The following is an 18822-nucleotide window of genomic DNA, read 5'->3' as shown; positions in this document are numbered from 1 at the left end:
GTGGTAGGGATTACTCTAGGTTCTGGAAATGGTATCCAACTCTTCTACCCTTGAGCTTTGCCCCAGTCCATGCATACCAAGTACTCCTTGCATATAGCTCATAGAATCTCTGTTTTAAGGATTCAAGTCTGTTGGCACACAGAAGCATTCTTACAAATAGGTAAGCAAGAGTGTGTGTGTGTGTTTGTTGACAGCCCAACTTTGCTTTAAAGTTTGTTTTTCTGTTGTGATTTAGAGACATGATTTCCACATGTACCCAGGATGGCCTCTTGCCGACTAGATACCTCAGGCTTGCCTGTATGTACAGAGGCCCTCCTTTTTTAGCTTTCTGAATCTGGGATTGCAGTCACTGCTCCTGGCTCCAGAATTATATGTCTTTAGATGTTCTTTAAAAAAACTAGTATATAAAGTATTCTGTTTCATTATGGCAGATTGAAACTAAATTTGAGTTTATTTTCCACTCTACATAATCTCCCTGATCCCCCTTACTGCCCTTGTTTCCTCCCCCATACCCTCCTTTCTGCTTTCTTGTCTTATGCGTCATATTCCTCTCCTCCCCTTCTTAACATCCCTCCTTCCCCTTCAGTGGTCTCCTTTCTACCTTCATAGCATATACTCACATTGGCACGCATTTATGCACATGCTGTATGTAATAGGCATGATCTGCATCCAAAATAAAATATAACTTTTGTCTTTCAGAGCTTAGATCACCCCACTTAATATTTTTCAGATTCATCTATCTTTTTGAAAATTTCCTACTTTTATTTTTCATTAAAACTGAGCAAATTAGTATTCTTAAGGGGTTTTTGTGTAAGAATTGGATCAAGATAGGAAATAAATTAAAATATGAAGTAAAGCTCAGGCCTCTACTGTCAACCGTTGATGACCTTAGACAGAAAGGTTTACCATGACTTTGAGTCTAGCCTTTTCTACATAATGATTTCTAGGCCAGCTCGGGATATTTAATGAGACCCTATTTTAAACCAGTAAACAATAAAACAAAACAGATGAAACAAACCAAAGTACTCTGGAATGGCAGAAACAGCTGCAATCTCAGCACTCAAGAGATGAACAGGGGAGTATTAGAAGTGGAAAGGCACTCTTGACTGTGTATCAAGTTCTTGGCCAGCCTGGGCTACATGAGAGTCTGTTTCAACAAAGCAAATGATAATTAGTCAATAAAATGCAAATGAGAACCTTGGCTTTATTTTTTTTTTTTTTTTGTTGTTGTTGTTGTTTTGGATTTGGTTTTTCGAGACAGGGTTTCTCTGTGTAGCCCTGGCTGTCCTGGAACTCACTCTGTAGACCAGGCTGGCCTCAAACTCAGAAATCCACCTGCCTCTGCCTCCCAGAGTGCTGGGATTACAGGCATGAGCCACCACTTCCCGGCTCCACCTTTGCTTTATTATTTATAGTCTTCAACACCAAATTGACAGATGGCCATCTACTTTCTTTCCTTTTCCCCTTTTAAATGTCAGTGTAATTGTACTAGTAAAATTTTGCCGGAGAGGAAATGCAAATCACAACAGTTATCACTACTCATTATTACTGTGTGCCTACTGACAAGCTCTGTCTATAATTCTATAAACATTGCAATGTTTAATGGTAACCATTCTTCCACTATTAGAAACATTATTCCCATTCTCAGGTAAGAAAAATATGGTTTACAGAAACTGTCCAGCATGGCAGTGCACACCTTTCATAACAGAATTTGAGAAGCTGAAGCAGGATGATCATAAGTTCTGGGTCACCTTAGGCTATATAGTAAGTCGGCCTGAAAGTGCAATAATAGGGCTTGCGATATAGTTCAGTTGATAGAGTGCTTGCCAAGCCCACACAACAAAATGCTCGTTTTGATCACCTTCACTGCATAATCTGGGCACTTGGAACCCAGTACTCAAAACATGGAGGCAGGGGAGAGTCAAAACCTCAGGTCGTACCTGGCTACATAGAAATTCTAAGGTGCAGTTGGTCTAGGCGTTTGTCCCTTAGCTTCACTAGCAGAGTTGGATCCTAAAAACCCACATAGTGAAAAAGAACTGACTTCCAGAAGGTGTCCTCCACCATCCTGTGTCCAAGTATATGTGTATGTGTGTGTATTTGATGTATGTATATGTGTATGTATATGACATATATGTATATGATGTATATGTATGTGTTTGTGCATGTGTATGTATATGATGTATATGTGTGTATGTATATATATATATATATATACACACACACACACACATACACACACACACAATAAGTAAACACATGTAATAACAATGATAGAACGTCAGAGGCTAGCCTGGTCTATATGATATCTTATCTCAAAAACAGATGTGAGATGGCTTAGCAACTTTAAGCTCTTGATACCAAGCTGGTTGACATGAGTTTGATCTGTGGAACTTCAATGGCAGAAAGAACAGACTCCTACAAAATTCCTTTAACCTGTACACACATGCATACATACATGCTGCTGTAGCATGCATACACTGTACTACCCCAGAACCCCTAGTCCACAAAATGAAGAACTACGTTAAATAAAGCACAAATTATAACAGAACTTATGATTTCACCTCTCTTCTCAATTCTATGCTCAGGTCTGAATACTACTAATCATCACCCACATATTACCAAGATGCTGGCATTAAAACATGGGGTATTTGAGAGGTAAATAACCAAATAATAAATGTAAGATTTTATTTTTTTAATTAATAAGAACAAGTAGACCCCTGCCCCCCCCCCCCCAAAAAAAAGCAATAAACTCTCGGGAGGCAGAAGCAGAGACAGGTCATCCTAGGCTCCTTGTCTCCAAAGCAAAACAAAAGTCAAGCCAAAACATCAAAATAAAATGAATAATAGAGTATCTTTTTCCCAAGATCAGTTTGTATAGGGGAACAAGCCCTGGGCTGGCCAGAGGGTTTGACTCCGTCTCCTGTCTGCCTATATAGCCCATGATTGCAGCCAGAAGACTTTATTGGAAGCATTGGTGGACTCCAGTCCTATGAAATAAAGCATAAATAAAAAACTGCTTATGATCTCACCTTCTTATTTCCAGGGGAAATGAGCTTGCACATAGGCAGTAATGTTCTTAGCAAAGCGTATTTATTTCATGCTCTGATCTGAATGATAGTAACTCCTCCACGGTCCATTCAAGTGCTGAAAGTTAATCAACAAGAATGACAGTATTGAAAACTGAGGTACTTGGGAGGTGGTTGGGTCAAAAGGAGGAAGCCCTCATGAATGGTATTAGTGGATTTATAAAAGAGGTCCCAGGTGACTGTCTTGTCTCTGCCATGAGGACATTTAACTACATCATGAATAATAATGGCGAGTCTTCTAGTCTGTCTTCTGGTGCTTCATTTTTCTGAGATGCCCTACTCTCTAGAACAGCATACGTAGTGAGAGAAAAGGTCAGCTAGTGTTCAGAAATCATAAGTATTAATCTAAGACAGTGTTTCTCAGTCTTCCTAAGGTTGTGACCCTTTAACACAGTTCCTCATGTTGTGGTGATGCCCAAACATAAAATTATTTCCATTGCTATTTTCTGTCATTCTGCTACGGTTATGAATCATAATGTAAACATCTGATATGCAGGATAACTGATTTCCGACCGCAAATGGTTCATGACCCTCAGGTTGAGAACCACTGCCTAAGATGATTTATTAGAGCAACATAAAAAGGTTAAAACAGCACATGTATAGTTAGTTTGCTGTCAATTCTGTATAATAGCATGTACTTATTTTGTGATTATTCTATCCATGGTGTTTTCATCAAATGAAACTCTTAGTTTTCAGAGCAAGTAAAAAAAAAAAAAAACAGTAAGTAGCAAGGTCGAATTGTATTCTACATAGTCAGGAATACTAATATTGTTGCTTCAGTACTATTAAGACTAGACGCAGTCAAACATGGCAGTGCATATCTGCATTCCTAGATCTTGGGGGTTGAGGCAGGAGCATCACTGGGTGTTTAAAGTTAGTGAGGGCTACAAGGCGAGCCACTACAACAACCACCAACACAAAAACTAGAAGAAACAAGTGGAGAGTTTTAATTTTCAGGATGTATTTTATAGACTAGTAAAACCTGTAAGAATTTCAATGAAAAGTTTTAATCATATCAGTTACTTGTTACCAATTAAAAATGATAGATTCTCATCTGTCCACTAGACAGGATATAGACAAGTATAATTTAGTAAAATAGAATGTTAATATCCAATTTTCCCTTCGGTACATTACAGATCATATCAATCATTACAAAGTTGTGGCTTTAAGCAAATTAAATATATCCAAGAATCAATGTCTTCAAGCAAAGTACCCCAAACTGGCATTTCTTTTCATTTTACTTAATTCTGAGGCTCTTGCAATTATCAGTTTCTGATTGTGAGCCTAGCCTTTAATGGCTGAGCTATCTCTCCAACCCCTGTTTCATATTGTGATAGAAACAATATTGTTTCAGCGAAAGGACCATTATGGACCATCTCCTGAGGCCTGCAGGAATCCAATGACCTCTTCTAATCTTTTGGTTCTTATGAAACCTGTTTGGAAAGTTACTTTAAGTAGTATCATTTTGCTGCCTAGTGGTAGCATAAGCCCAGTACTAAGGAGGGAGAGACAAGAAAATCGTGTTAAATTCAAGACCTCTTAAGGCTTCAATTTAAGATCCTGTCTCAATGTCTCTCCTTCCAAAATCTGGTATATTGGAGGATTAGATTTCTTTCCATTTACTGGAATTTTGAGAATTGCCTTGTAAATATACTAGATAATTTTATATCCCTGTGATACTGACATAGTACGTATCGGGTACATGCATGCCCTCATACACGAACATTTACACACATAAATAAATGAATAAATATTTAGAAAAATAAGAGAGAGAGAGAGACAGAGAGACACAGAGAGACAGAGACTGGATATATTTAATTTGCTTAAAGCCACAACATTGACTCCAGATCAACTAAGGCAAAGGAAAGTAGCTGAGTTGTAATAGGAGGAAGTCATTCTCAGAATATACAGGCAACACTTTATAAGACATAGGTGTAGGAAAGGACTTTCTGGCTAAGCCTCCATTCACTTAGGAATTAAGGGCAACAGCTGACAAGCCAGGACTTAAAAGCCTCTATACAGAGAAGGAAACAATCAGCGGAACAAAGAGGAATCCCACAGAGTGGGAGATAAACTTTGGCAGTTACTTGTTCAATAGACAACTGTGAAGAATTTACAAAGAATTAAAAAGCAAAGAAGGGACTAGAGAGCTAGCTCAACAGCTCCAAGCTGCAATTCCAGAGAACCCAAGTTTGGATCCCAGTTCTTTGATCGGGCAACTCACAACCATTTGTAACTGCAGAGTGAGGACATGGGAGGCTGTTTTCCTCAGAGAGCATCTGCGTTCAAGTGAATCTACTCTCCGTGGACATAGAATAGCTATATATAATGAAAAATAATAAAATTAAATCTTAAAAAAAATCTCAAAGTATAGAGAAACCAAATGACCCAATGAAAAAGGAGGGGGTGTGTTCTAACTTGAGATGCCATGCTTGGTTGATATCCCTTTTCTGAAGGGAAACAGAGAAGGTTGATGGTGGGAGTGGAAAGTGTTGGAAGGGACTGGAGGAGAGGAGAGACAGGAAACTTCAATCAATGTGGAATATATGAGAGAAGAAGAAATAAAAAGAATGAGAAAGGATAAATGGTCTGTGGATATGAACAGAGTTTTTGTTTTGTTTTGTTTTGTTTGGTTTGGTTTGGTTTGGTTTTGGGAGGAGGGGTTGATTTGGTTTTTTCGAGACAGGGTTTCTCTGTATAGCCCTGGCTGTCCTGGAACTCACTCTGTAGATCAGGCTGGCCTCAAACTCAGAAATCTGCCTGCCTCTGCCTCCCAGAGTGCTGGGATTACAGGCGTGCGCCACCACTGCCCAGCTTTGTTTTGTATTTTGAGACAGAGTTTCTCTATGTAGTCCTGGCTGTCCTGGAACTCTGTAGAGCATGCTGTCCTCAAACAAATTCCTCAGTGCTAGTATTAGAGGCGTGTGTTACTGCCTCCAAGCTATGAACAGAGTTCTTAAAAGAATACATAAAAAATTGCTGCAAAACATCTTGAAAAGCATTCAGCATCTTTTGTCATTAGGGGAATGCAAATTAAAATTACCCCAGGATTTTATCTTAACCCCAGTGACAATGACAAAGAACCACAAAACATCCACAACAAATGCATGGTTATGTGGAGAATAGGGAACCCTCATTCACTGATGGTGGGTTTGTACACTGGTCCAGGCCCTCTGGAAATCAGTTTGTACAATTCTGAAAAAGCTAAAAGTAAATCTGTCATATGGTTTAGCTACATCAATTCTCAGCATATACCCAAAGAAGTTAATAGCTTTCAACAGAGATACTTGCTCAGCCATACTTATTGCTGTTCTATTCATAATAGCCAGGAAACGAAAACAAGCCAGTTGTCCTTCAACTGGTGAATGGATAATAGAATTGTTGTGCATGTACACTATTCAGCTAAACAGAAAAATGAAATCATGAAGCCTGTAGGCAAATGGAACTGAAAAATTTTGTACTGAGCAATTTAACCCATGGTAACTCAGATCCAGATATATGAATGCTTCATGTTCTTTCTCACCTGTGGATCCCACCTCTGAAGGAGTCACATAATTGGGAAAGCAGAGACCATGGGATGGGGGGGGCGGAGCTTTACATGGGGTTTGGTTGGTAGTAGGACACAGATGGAATGAAGGACAAAAGAAGACTAACTGGGTGGGAGGACACTAGGGAGGAGCAGTATAGGTAGAAAGGAGGAGAAGAATGAGATAAAAAGGCCCTAAAGATGTTTGGAAAAGCCATAGTGAAATATAATATTTTATTAGTTTACATAAGTATACATATGTAACATGTATTTACTCCAGACTACTGAGAAATTATATATACATATAACTATAAATTAAATTGAATGGAATTAAGCCACATGGGATGATAATGCTCCACCTCAGGAGCCATACACTATTTAACATACCCCCAGTGCTTGGCATGGAAAAACCTCCCTCTGAGTTGTTGGTAAGACCTTTCTAAGACACTACATGCATGTGTCTGTGGACTATGTGTATGCCCCGTGGCTGCAAAGGTCAGAAAATGGCCCAGATCCCCTAGCACTGAAGTTACAGTGGGTTGTGAGCTGCCATATGGATGTTTGGAATTGAATCTAGATCCTCTGGAAGAGCAGTCAGTGTTCTCAACCACTGAGCCATCTTTCTAGCCCCTACGTATGGTGTTCTTTAAATGAAAGAAAATAAAATTCCAAAAGGCAGTAAATCAGGAAAAGTACTGTCCTAGTTAAGTTTCCATTGTAATAAAACAAGGCGCAAAAGCAACTTGGGAAGGAAAGAATTTATTTTCGCTTACACATGCTGATCATAGTCTGTCACGGAGGAATCTCAAGGCAGGAACTGGAGTAGAGACCACCAAGGACCGCTGCTTAATGGCTTGTTCCCCATGGCTGGCTCAGCCTGCTTTCTTATATCACTCAGGACAATCTGCCCAGTTGGCTGGGCCTTCCCACATCAATCATTAATCAAGAAAATGCCCTCACAGACTTGCCTACAGTCCAATCTGATGGGAGCACTTTCTCAACTGAAGTTCCTTCTTTCCCAACGACCCTGGTTTCTGCCAAGTTGAAGGGGAAAAGAAAACTAACCAAACTGCCAAAGGAAATGCAAAACTTTTTAAGCTTTTAAGGACCTAACCTGAGATCAATGGAAGCAAGGTAGCTCCTAGAAAAGCTGAAGAGCCCCTCAGGGGAAAGAGGGCAAGTTGATGATTTGTTAGGGTTGCGGAAGATTCCCTGCAGATACATCACACCATGCAAAGAATTTTTTGGCATTATTCTTTGAGTCTGCTCTCCACTAATGACTCTGCAACACACTAAGCGAGTTTCCTAGGGAGCCTGGAGTAAATTATTGACTTTGTTTAAAGAAAGTCAGAGACTGCAAAGAGGTAGCTTCTCAGGGAATTGTTCCACACAATGGGAAGGCTTAGTTTGCCCTCCTACCTTAGTTCTCCTTTCTTGCTCCCCTTATCTTTGAATATATAAAATCCTCTCTTGTTTGTTAAGTGTGAAGACAGGACTTTTCTCTCACTCAATTCCGAACAAAGTGTCTGGCATGGGATGTACTTTTGTGTAACCCCAGTCCAGTGGGGGAAGGGGGGAGGCTAGCCAAGCAACGCATGAACATGGATATTTCAAAAACTAAAGCAAGCAAGCAGTCTGGGAGACAAGATAATGTTGTATCTCAGGGTGTCTCCAAACTCTATTTAACCACACAATGCAATTTTTTAGATGGTTCAAGGGTTGGGTGGGGGTGGGGGTGGGGTGGAAATAACCAAGGTGCCATGTTTGCTAGGCAAGCACTTTACCAAGTAAAGTACATCACCTGCCCTTCTCTTTTCAAAACCTTGAGTGAAGCAGGTGCTGCTCATTAAATTGAGAGTGACACTGGGTTAGTATAAACTGCAAAAAATCCTTGGGGAGAGAAGCTAAGTAAGGAATTGGCAGTACTTTGTTGTTTATGAACACAGGACCAACACTATTTTGGATGGCAGGGCCCCTAGCGGTTTAGACAATCTCTCCACACTGAACTCTGTCCCCCGGTATTCACGACTTCTTTAAAGTCCTAATATGATGTCAAGCCTTTCCTAGCTCCCAGCAACATGATTATGTATTGGAGTTTCCTGGGTGTGTAAGTCTAGAATAGCTCAGTCGTTATCTAGGATTCTTCTTTTAAATTGGACTTGCGTGTTTAAAATAGAACACTTAAAAAAGTACCAGAGATGATTTAGAATTCTAAAGTTTTTTTTTCCATGCCTTATTTTTCACTTTGCATTACCTAAGTATTTTTCTAAAACAAATCAGTTCCTTCCTTTATATTATATTAATGTAGTTTTGGAGGCAGTTTTGGCTGACTTCAGGCTTGTTCTGTAGCCAAGGATGACATTGAATTTTGACCTTTCTGTTTCTATGTTTGGAGACGTGAGTGTTGCAGGTGTGTATTAACACAAACAGTTTTATGTGGTGGTGGATTTTGAACTCAGTACTTTCCAAACTGACCTGCATTTTTAGCCTTAAGCCTTATGCTTGTTTGCTTGTTGAGTAAAGAGATGCTCTGAACATTTGGAAGTGTTCAGCATCTCGGAAATTGGGCTCACTGGATGCTTGCTCAGAGTACTGTAACTTTTCCAAGTGTCTTATAGGATTTTATTCATAATTAGAAATGCAAGTTTTGTTTTTGAAGAGGAAACTGATACACAGTTTATAACATTTGTGAAAGCACAGTCTTTTATAAATTCAAAATATGTACACTTTTTATTAGTGTTTTCAATTTTAAAAATTATACTAAGTGGTACTGTCCTATTTATAATTTCTGTTTTCAGTTTTTTTTCTACTAAGTAACTCTTAAAGTAATCTCAGTGGTTGGATTCTCCATGGCAACTAAATGTTTGCTTAACTGTCAACAAACCAAAAATCAGCATTTTTCAATCTCCACGTTAGCACATTTTCCTCCATGATCTTTAAGATATTTCCCTTACAGTCCTGTGGCTTAATACACAACCCATGAAAGCACTATGTGGCCATCCTACTTAACAACTGGATCTTTTCTGGAAAAAAATGCTTCCTTTTTTTTTGTAACCCCAGCAGTACCCTGCCAGTTCATTCAGTGAGACTCCATTCTGTAAGTTGCGAGTTTTCATGTTCTGTGCAGATTCCGGCAACCCATAGAGAATGCAGCCATGATCCATGCTGGAGCCTGTTGTCTGAACATGGCACGCATGTCCTGTTTGCTTCGGAAAGCTGTTCTCTCGTTGGGGTTTTGGTATCTTAGCTGGGAAGCGATGGGATACATAATCATGATTCATGTTTCCAATTAATTCCAAGTAAACAAGAACGGCTGAATCGAAAAATCAATTTGAATTCCTGCTTGACTTATTTTTATTCTACCGTCCATTATTCAGGGTCATATGTTTGTTTAAACTTTAAAAGGTTGTTGTTGTACTTCCTCCTGGATCTTCTGGGAAAGGCTCATACACAAAAGGAATTATTTCTTCTTTTCTGAAACAAAATCTAGCTGATCAGACATGTAGAACATTATACAAAAAACTAGCGCATTCCATCATTTTTTTCTGATGCTGCTTCTCATCTGTTCCCAGCCCTCATAATTTCTTTATGTATTCCAGCTAAACCACATAGTCATTTCCCAAATATAATTGTATACCTCCCTCATTGCCTGTGGCAGGTGAGAAGGGTGTGTTCAGGAGAGTTGGGACATTGTTGCAGAGCTAAGTCTGAAACCCAGGGTTTAGTATTTGCTACTTCCCCAGATTGAGAGTCAGAACATAACATTTGTCTTGGTCATTCACTACATTTACTATCATCTCTGGGACTTTGGGGGAACTCACCTTATGACTACAGAACTGAATAAGACTGAGTTGACTTGTCTACCAGAATTTTACTAGGCTGCAGGATTTGAAGCCAGGGATGGTGGTGGTGCATGAGTGGAACAGGCAGCATTTAGGCATTTAGGACTATTGAGTTCAAAGTTGACTAAGTCTATATACTGTTTTTTATTTTATTTTATTTTATTTTTGGTCAGGCCAGCCATGCATGGTTCCTTAGTGAGATTCTGTTCTACAAAAGAAAAAAAAATACAGTATGTTGATTAAGCTTTTTATTTTAAAAAAAAGGAAATATTAACTCATCTGCTCTCACTACAAGGAAATCTTTTTTTTTTTTTTGAGACAGAGTGTCATGTAGAATGGGGAGGGATCCTTGAACTCCCTATGTAGTCAACAGTGACCTTGAGCTTCTGATCCTTCTGCCTGAGTGCTGGGACTATAGGCATGTGTCATCGCCTGGTTTATGGGTTTCTGAGGGCTTAAGGGATTTGTGATCGCTCAGCAAGCACTCTATCAACTGAGCTATATCTCCAGCCCTAAACCATGAAATCTTTAAGACCTTTCTTCTGTGTATTTGCAGCATGGGTAATAAAAGTCAGTTGTATTTAAGTAGCTCAATGTCTGTCTTTAGGGCTCATGTCCCCATTCTTTAAGTAACCCTCCTGTCTCCACTTCGAAGGATCTTCACACTATCTGCCTTACTCTGCACTCTCTCTCTCTCTCTCTCTCTCTCTCTCTCTCTCTCTCTCTCTCTCTCTCTCTCTCTCTGTGTGTGTGTTTGTATGTTTAAAACCCATAGCCTGCAGTATTTTAGGCAAGCACTCTATCCTTCATGTCCCCAACTTATCCTTTAAAAGATGGCTAATTGAAGCTGAAGAGATGGCTCTACCACTGGCTGCTAGATTATCAAGTCCACTTCCCAGAAGCCATGTTGCTTGGTTCACAGCCCCTGTACTCACAGCTACAAAGTAACCCCAACCTTCCACCATTTTAAGGCTTCTATGTGTATGAGAAGACACATGTCATATATGTACATAGACACAGATGCTGGACACACACACACACACACACACACACACAAATAAATTAGAACATCTTTAAAAATATGGAGAATTAAACTCACTAAGTTGAATCTCCCCCCTGAGTATGAAAATGGTCAAAATAGGACTGGGAGAGAAATCTTAGTTTTGCCTTTCTCTCTCCATTCTTCCTATCTTTTCTTCTCCTCCTCTTCCTCCCTGTTTTTATGGGGCAGAGGGGAGCAATTTCTCAAGGCTGGTTATCCTAGGCTGGTATGGAACTTTTTTTTTTTTTTTTTTTTTTTTTTTTGAGACAGGGATTCTCTGTGTAGCCCTGGTTGTCCTGGAACTCACTCTGTAGACCAGGCTGGCCTCGAACTCAGAAATCCACCTGCCTCTGCCTCCCAGAGTGCTGGGATTACAGGCGTGCACCACCACCTCCTGGCTTTTTTGTTTCTGTTTTTTTGGGTTTTTTGTTTTGTTTTGTTTTGTTTTTTGTTTTGAGACAGGGTTTTTCTGTGTAGCCCTGGCTGTACTGGAACTCACTCTGTAGACCAGGCTGGCCTCAAACTCAGAAATCTGCCTGCCTCTGCCTCCCAAGTGCTGGGATTAAAGCCGTGCGCCACCACTGCCCAGCCATTTTTAGTGTTTTGATCATCAAAATTAGCCAGTAGACCTAGTGGCACTGGTTTGTAATCCTTGTATTTAGGAGGTGGAGGCAGGAAGATTGCCAGTTACAGGTGAGACTAGGCTACATAGAGACCCTTTTCTGAAATCAAATCAAAGAAACAAACAATAAAAATGGTTAAAAGGTATATTTTTAAAACTATCCCTCTTGTATCCATCAGACTACGAGGAGGAAAGCAGAACTTTCTTATGTGATTATATCTTAAAATGGAATCATGTCCACTCTTAGTCAACTTTAAGTTAACAGAAAACCCTTTCCTGCAGAACTCCAGACCTTTGGAAGAGCAGTCAGTGCTCTTAACCACTGAGCCATCTCTCCAGCCCCATAGTGTTTCTCTTTCCCTCTCACTTTGTAGCCCAGTATGACTCACAAGTCACCCTCAAGTCACTATGTATGCCAGGGAATCCTTCTGTCTCAACCCTGACTAAGTTCTAGAATTAGAGAAGTGAGTCACCTCCCCAGCAAAAACCTTATTTTATTTTTAAAAATGAATCAAGTAATTAAGTTTTTGTGTGTTTTGACTGTATGTATATATGTACACTATGTGTATGCTTCAGGCCCATGGGGGTCAGAAGTGGGTTTAGGATTCCTTGGAACTGGAATCAAAGCTGATTGTAAGCCATAATGTTGGTTCTGTAGAAGAGCTGGAAGTATTCTTTACCACTGAGCTGTGTCTCCAGCCCACCGAACTGTCTTCTTTCACCTTATGCCTTAAAGCTGAAAAAAAAAAACCCAAAACAATTTAACATTTAAAATCATAGCCACTAAAATTTTGGACTTCACTAAAGTATGTTTGCCTTTGCTCTTTATTTTGCTCTGTTCCTTTCTGACTTCTATATGTGTTTTAGTACAGTAAACCTGTTATTCAGCTTTCCTGCTTATTGCAAATATTTTTCCAGATTATGTGGCCTGTCTCTTAAGTGTCCTTGTTTATTATTGGTTTTTGAAGATTATTTTTTCTGTTCTTGTATAATCCAAAGCTATTGATTTTGTTCCGCATGCAATTTATACACTTACCAATTTGGTTCCAATGCAGTGCAGATTTTTTTTTTTTTGGCTTGCTTTATTTAGCCTTATCATTGTGAATGCAATAGATTTGTTCTACATAACTGCAGCTACAGCTACAGCTACAGCTGCATTTTGTTCATTTTCAACATTCTTCAAACACATTGGTCTGTGTAGGTTATTGAAGTAGGAACAGGTATAAACAGGGCAGTGTGTAGATAGAGCAATTCTTAAGTCTTTTTTCAGAGGCGGGGCAGGACAGTTGAAAAGTTGACATTTTATTGCACTGAATTGTATTCAGTTCTCCATGTGTACTGTAACTCAAGTGGGACCACTGAAGAATCCTATAGCATTTTCATTTCAAGGGTGACCTGATTTTAGCCTTATTTTGAATAGTTAATCTAGACACCATTTCTAAAGAGTCCTGGTTTTTATTATCACCTTGATTACTTATTCAAATTGGAATTTCTTTTGCAATCATACTAAGTCATGTCTATTGAGATGAAGTTCCCAAGTCCACTTTCTAATAAGGGTCCTTAATGATTGTGGTTTGCTATAAATTCTGGGAATCTCTATTCTGGGGAGGAGGCTCAAACATTTAATTGGAATGACAGAGGCAAAAGACAAAGTGCATACATGTGAGGGCTTGAATCCTTTATGTCAGAGAACAGCTCCAGGCATGATTAGGATGCAAGTGTGTAGGCTAAAGACCACCTGTCTATAAAGGGAGTGCTTTTAGCTTGATATATTATGTCCTAAAGAAAGTGACTAAGTTTCAGCTTTCTTACCGTTAACATGAGGATAAAGGATGTGTATTGGGGTTTAAGGTGTGGCACAGATGCAGGGGGCTTGCCTAGCAGATGCCTGATCCTGGGTTACATTGGTAGTACAAAGTGAGAGAGATAAATCAGACATAATTTTCAGGGTACTTTTGTATGTATATATGTATAGACACACATATACCATATATGTATATATACATATATATCCATATGTATATTTATGTGTATATACACAGATACACAAATATAGATATAGATAAGTGAGCTAGTCTAATGCTAACTGCCTTCATTAAGTCTTGAACATGATGTAATGAACTATCAGTTTTAAAGACTGAAGAATAGGCTTTGATTTGTTTGTTTGTTACTAGGGATCTGAAGAGGGCTTGGGTAGGCTGGACACATGCCTTTCTCCTGAGCCTGGGGATTAAAACATTTTAATTTAATTGTTATTTGAGGAGTACATGAAAGAAAAAAGAAAAAAAAAACCTAGTCCATTGACTTCTGGCACCTATTGAGTGTACCCTGTGTTAAAATAACCAATTAATGATATTTCAATAAGTTTTACCAGATTGCCTAATATCCTGACTGAACACATTGCTTTATCCTCCTTCATCTGGGATCCTTCATCCTCTGGGATCCTCATCTCTCTTTTCTCCTTGATCCATTTTATTTCCTTTGGTCTTTCATGTTCGTTTGCTTCCTCTCATTTTTGTTTAAAAGGAAGGAGTCCTTTGATCTGAAATCTAGGACCACTTTCTTCTAACATAAAAATTCCATTATTGTCTCGAATATTAAATGCAGCCTAAGTCCTTGTCTCAGAGGAACACCTCTAATCTAGCCTTCCACTTTTATTGTGATCATTCCTATTATATTACTAAGGTAGTTTGTATTAAAATCTTTATTCATCTTGCTATTAGGTATAAAGCTTTCCCACATACCTTTCTCTCCAGACATGAATAATTTTTTTCTATTTCACCTGTGTTTATCTTCCTTTTCTGCTCACATTTGATTTGTCTTGAATGTTTGTAAAAGTCATAATGGCCTAGAATCCAGCTATTGATGGGGGAATGTCTCAACCAAGCCGACATTTTTATATCTGGCCTTGAGAAAACTGTAAGAGTCCTTGGTCTTCTTCCTCTTCTACTTTTTTCCCCTTTCCTTCCTTCCATACTTCTCCCACTCTCCCCTCCTCTGGCCCCTATTTCCTTTCTTCCCCTCTCCACCATCAACATGTTGGACTCAGACTCACTATGTTGCACAGAATAATTGAACTTTTGATCCTCCAACCTCCACTTCTCAAGTGTGGGGATTGCAGTCATCTATCACTATGCCTAGCTTATGTGTTGGTAGACACCAAAGCAAGGCAATAACCCTACCAATAGAGCTGTATCTCCAGGCCTAATTTAAATTTCTTTATTTATCCATAGCTCCCCATTTATTTTTAGTTGTTGAGTGTTACTTGTTTCTTAAGATTCTGTCACTGCAGAAAATGCCAAGCCTTTCTCCTTTTTCTCTTCACTCAAGTAGCTCCAGATAATAGCACTCCACTGTATTTTATTTCCAGATAATGAAAGAGAAGATAATTCGCTTGCAGACATCTGAGTATGCCATTGTTCATGATGCATTTAGTACAAGATGAATCAGCTCACATATCCAGTTCCTTATTTAACAAGTATTTATCAATAACTTGTGATATTCCAGACACAGTGGTATTAACCACAACTCTAGCACTCTAGAGACATGATGATTGCTCCAAGTTCTGCTCTACATAGCAAGTTCAAGGCAATCTAGGACTACATAGCAGTGCCATGTATCAAATAAGTAAACAATGTCCAGTGTAATGCTTGCAGTAAATTTCTAAATGAGCAGATTAAGACAAGGGTGTAGGTTATAGCTCACTAGAAGAAGGCTTGCCTATCATGTGCAAGATCCTTGGGTAATGGTGATGAGTAAACTTGGGACCCTTTTCTCTTGGAGTAATACATACCACAGAAAGAATAGTGAGTATAAATTAGGTAGAATGGATCTTTAGATCAAGTGTGTGAGGGGGGATTCCTCTGGACTGAAAGTCTTATGTAATTAGCTTCCTTCAGCTTCGGACCAAAATGACATATCAGTTTCATGAAGCCTGCCTCAGCAACAAGATTTTAAACTATTCCAACTGTAAAGAGAAAAGAAACGGGATTCAGTTGTCTCAATAATGAACAAAGCATCATTGAGTCATAGCAGCCTTTAGATAACTGCAGTGTTCCAGCCATAAGACCTCCTTTCTTTTCCCCAGGTTGTGGAAATGAACTAAAATAAACTTCAAAAAGAAGAGTAACATGGAGAATTCTGAATTTTGTTCTGCAATAAATGGCTAGTTGGCACCGAATAGAATGAAAAAAAAAAAAAGATAGTTCCTTTGCTACCAAAGTATAATGACCCTGTGGCCTTTCTCCTCACTCTGTACCCTGCACTTTAGATGGTAAACAGCAATTCGAGTGGCAGTATTAGAAAAAGGTTAACTCTCTGTTGTCCAGCATTTGTGAAGATACACCGTGCTCATTGTCATGACATAATCATTTTCCTGCTCAATGAAGATGAATATCTGGAAATAAAACTGTGGCCCCCTCTGACAGCAGAGGAACTGCTAAAACCTCTTTAAACTTAAAAGCTATCTTTACATTGACCTTGACTTGCACAAGAACTTAAATTCTGTCAGTAAGGCACTACTATCCTAAATTTTAAGGAAGTAATGGAATGGTTAAATTTAATATACATGTATATATGTATACATACATATATTTACTATCTTTCCCTTAAGGCCAGGAATCTTTTTTTTTTTTTTTGATTTGTTTGTTTCAAGACAGAGTTTCTCTGTGTATCGCTGGTTGTCTTGGAACTCACTCGGTAGATCAGGCTGGCCCCAAACCCAGAAATTCACTTGCCTCTGCCTCCTGGATGCTGGGATTAAAGGTGAACACTGTCACCGCCGCCCAGCTACATATATTTACTATCAAGAAAGGAAATATTGTTTTCTCCCTGTAGCATAGTAGTTTGTTTTTAAGAGAATGTTATATCATGCATTTAGTAGTAGTACATGCTTTTAATTCCAGTACTCAGGAGGCAGAGGCAGGTGGATTTCTGAGTTCAAGGTCAGCCTGGTCTATAGAATGAGTTTCAGGACAGCCAGTGCTATACAGAGAACCCTTGTCTGTGTAAAACAACAACAACAAAAAAAATCACTCCCCATAAAAACCCATGAAAACTAAAAACAATATTCAATTACAAAACTTAATTCTGAACTTTAAATGATCATCATCATCATCCTCGTCATCATCATACTATTGTATTAGAGAAATGTAGATACATAGGTACATGTATGATACATTGAATGTTTGGAAGTCAGAAATCATACATTTGTGATGTCAGTTCTCTCCTTCCATCTTTATGTGGGATCCAGGGATCAAACTCATGCTATCGGGCATGATGTTGATGTCCCTTAGGGAAGGGACACTGTGGGGATTTTACTGTGATCTGAATGGTCTCTCTGCACTCCAATTCCTGAAGGACTCACACAATGCTTTCTAAAACTAGCAAGACTGCAGACTGTTTTGCTCTGCGTTGAGGAGTTCACGCCTCAGTTGCCTCTGCCAAGTCCGTTGCAACTAAGAAGGCAGTACAAGGCCCACTATCCTCTGAGTATAGCTTTGAATGGGAATCTAAATATGGTGCATACAATTACCATCCTTTACCTATAGCCCTACAGAGAGGAAAAGGCATTTATATGTGGGATGTGACAGGCAGGTACTACTTCCACTTCCTGAGTGCTTATGGTGCTGTCAACCAAGGACCCTGCCACCCAAAGATCATAGATACCATGAAGAATCAGGTGGCCAAGCTGAAATTAACATCTTGAGCTTTCTGTAACAATGCCCTTGGTGAATATGAGAAGTACATTACCAAGCTTACCAACTACAACAAAGTTCTTCCTATGAATACAGGAGAGGGGTGGAGGCAGGAGAGTCTGCATGTAAGCTTGATTGTCATTAGGGCTCTATTGTGAAAGGCATCCAGAAGTACTAAGGAAAGACTGTTTTTGCTGTTGGAAACATTGCAGTTCATGAAGCTGCCCTCTGACATTGTGACTGTTGTGTGAGAGAAAGGGTTGCTAAATGCCATTGTCATCAGAGAAACCAAAAGACCGTGATGCCTGGAAGGTGTGCCTACGACTCCAAGATAACGGGCTTCTGGCCAAGCCAACACACAGCCAATAGCATCACATTTGCCCCTCTACTTGTGATTAAGGAGGATAAGATGCAGGAGTCAGTGGAGATCATCAATAAGACCATCTTGTCCTTCTAATAGAAGGAACTCCAGGGAGACATTTCCAGACAGGGCTCTCGTGAAACTCTGCTTGCAATAGGCAGATTCGGCTTCTCTGTCCTCTAAAAGACATTTTTTGAATATATATTATATATTTCAGTTGATGCATAATAAAGTGACATCTAGGAACCTGCAGGTGATTGTGTGACAGAAGAGTGAGAGAGAGAGGCATCCCTTTGTTGAAGTATGACTCTGTGGAAAGTTTCTAAGGAGAAATAGATCCATCTGCATACAGCCTGCAAATGGAGTCCTGCAATCATTTACAATTCCTTCAATTTTTACAATTTCCTTGCTGGTGTGAATGTTTTGTATTTGGAAGTTTTTTTTTTTTCTGAGATACTACATAAGAAACCAGCTTAACATCGTGCAGTTGAATCATTATAATTAATGAATGTTAAGATGATTGAAGGTTAAGTATATGCAAAATACTAGTTCAAAGTAAACTTTGCAATAGCCAACAACAGAATGTACTATATAGATTCCAAGAATTCATTACTAAATTATACTTTAAGTGCTTGATTGCAATT

General features: G+C 39.1%; 1 pseudogene; it reads left to right on the top strand.

Moving 5' to 3' along the window:
• Positions 1-17489: 17489 nt before the first annotated feature.
• LOC127674644 (ornithine aminotransferase, mitochondrial-like) lies at positions 17490-18049 on the top strand (annotated as a pseudogene).
• Positions 18050-18822: the final 773 nt, after the last annotated feature.

Source organism: Apodemus sylvaticus, chromosome X (genome assembly GCF_947179515.1).
Source record: "Apodemus sylvaticus chromosome X, mApoSyl1.1, whole genome shotgun sequence".
NCBI lineage: Eukaryota > Metazoa > Chordata > Mammalia > Rodentia > Muridae > Apodemus > Apodemus sylvaticus.
Note: the sequence above shows the minus strand (reverse complement) of the source record. Positions and strands in the feature narration are given on the sequence as shown.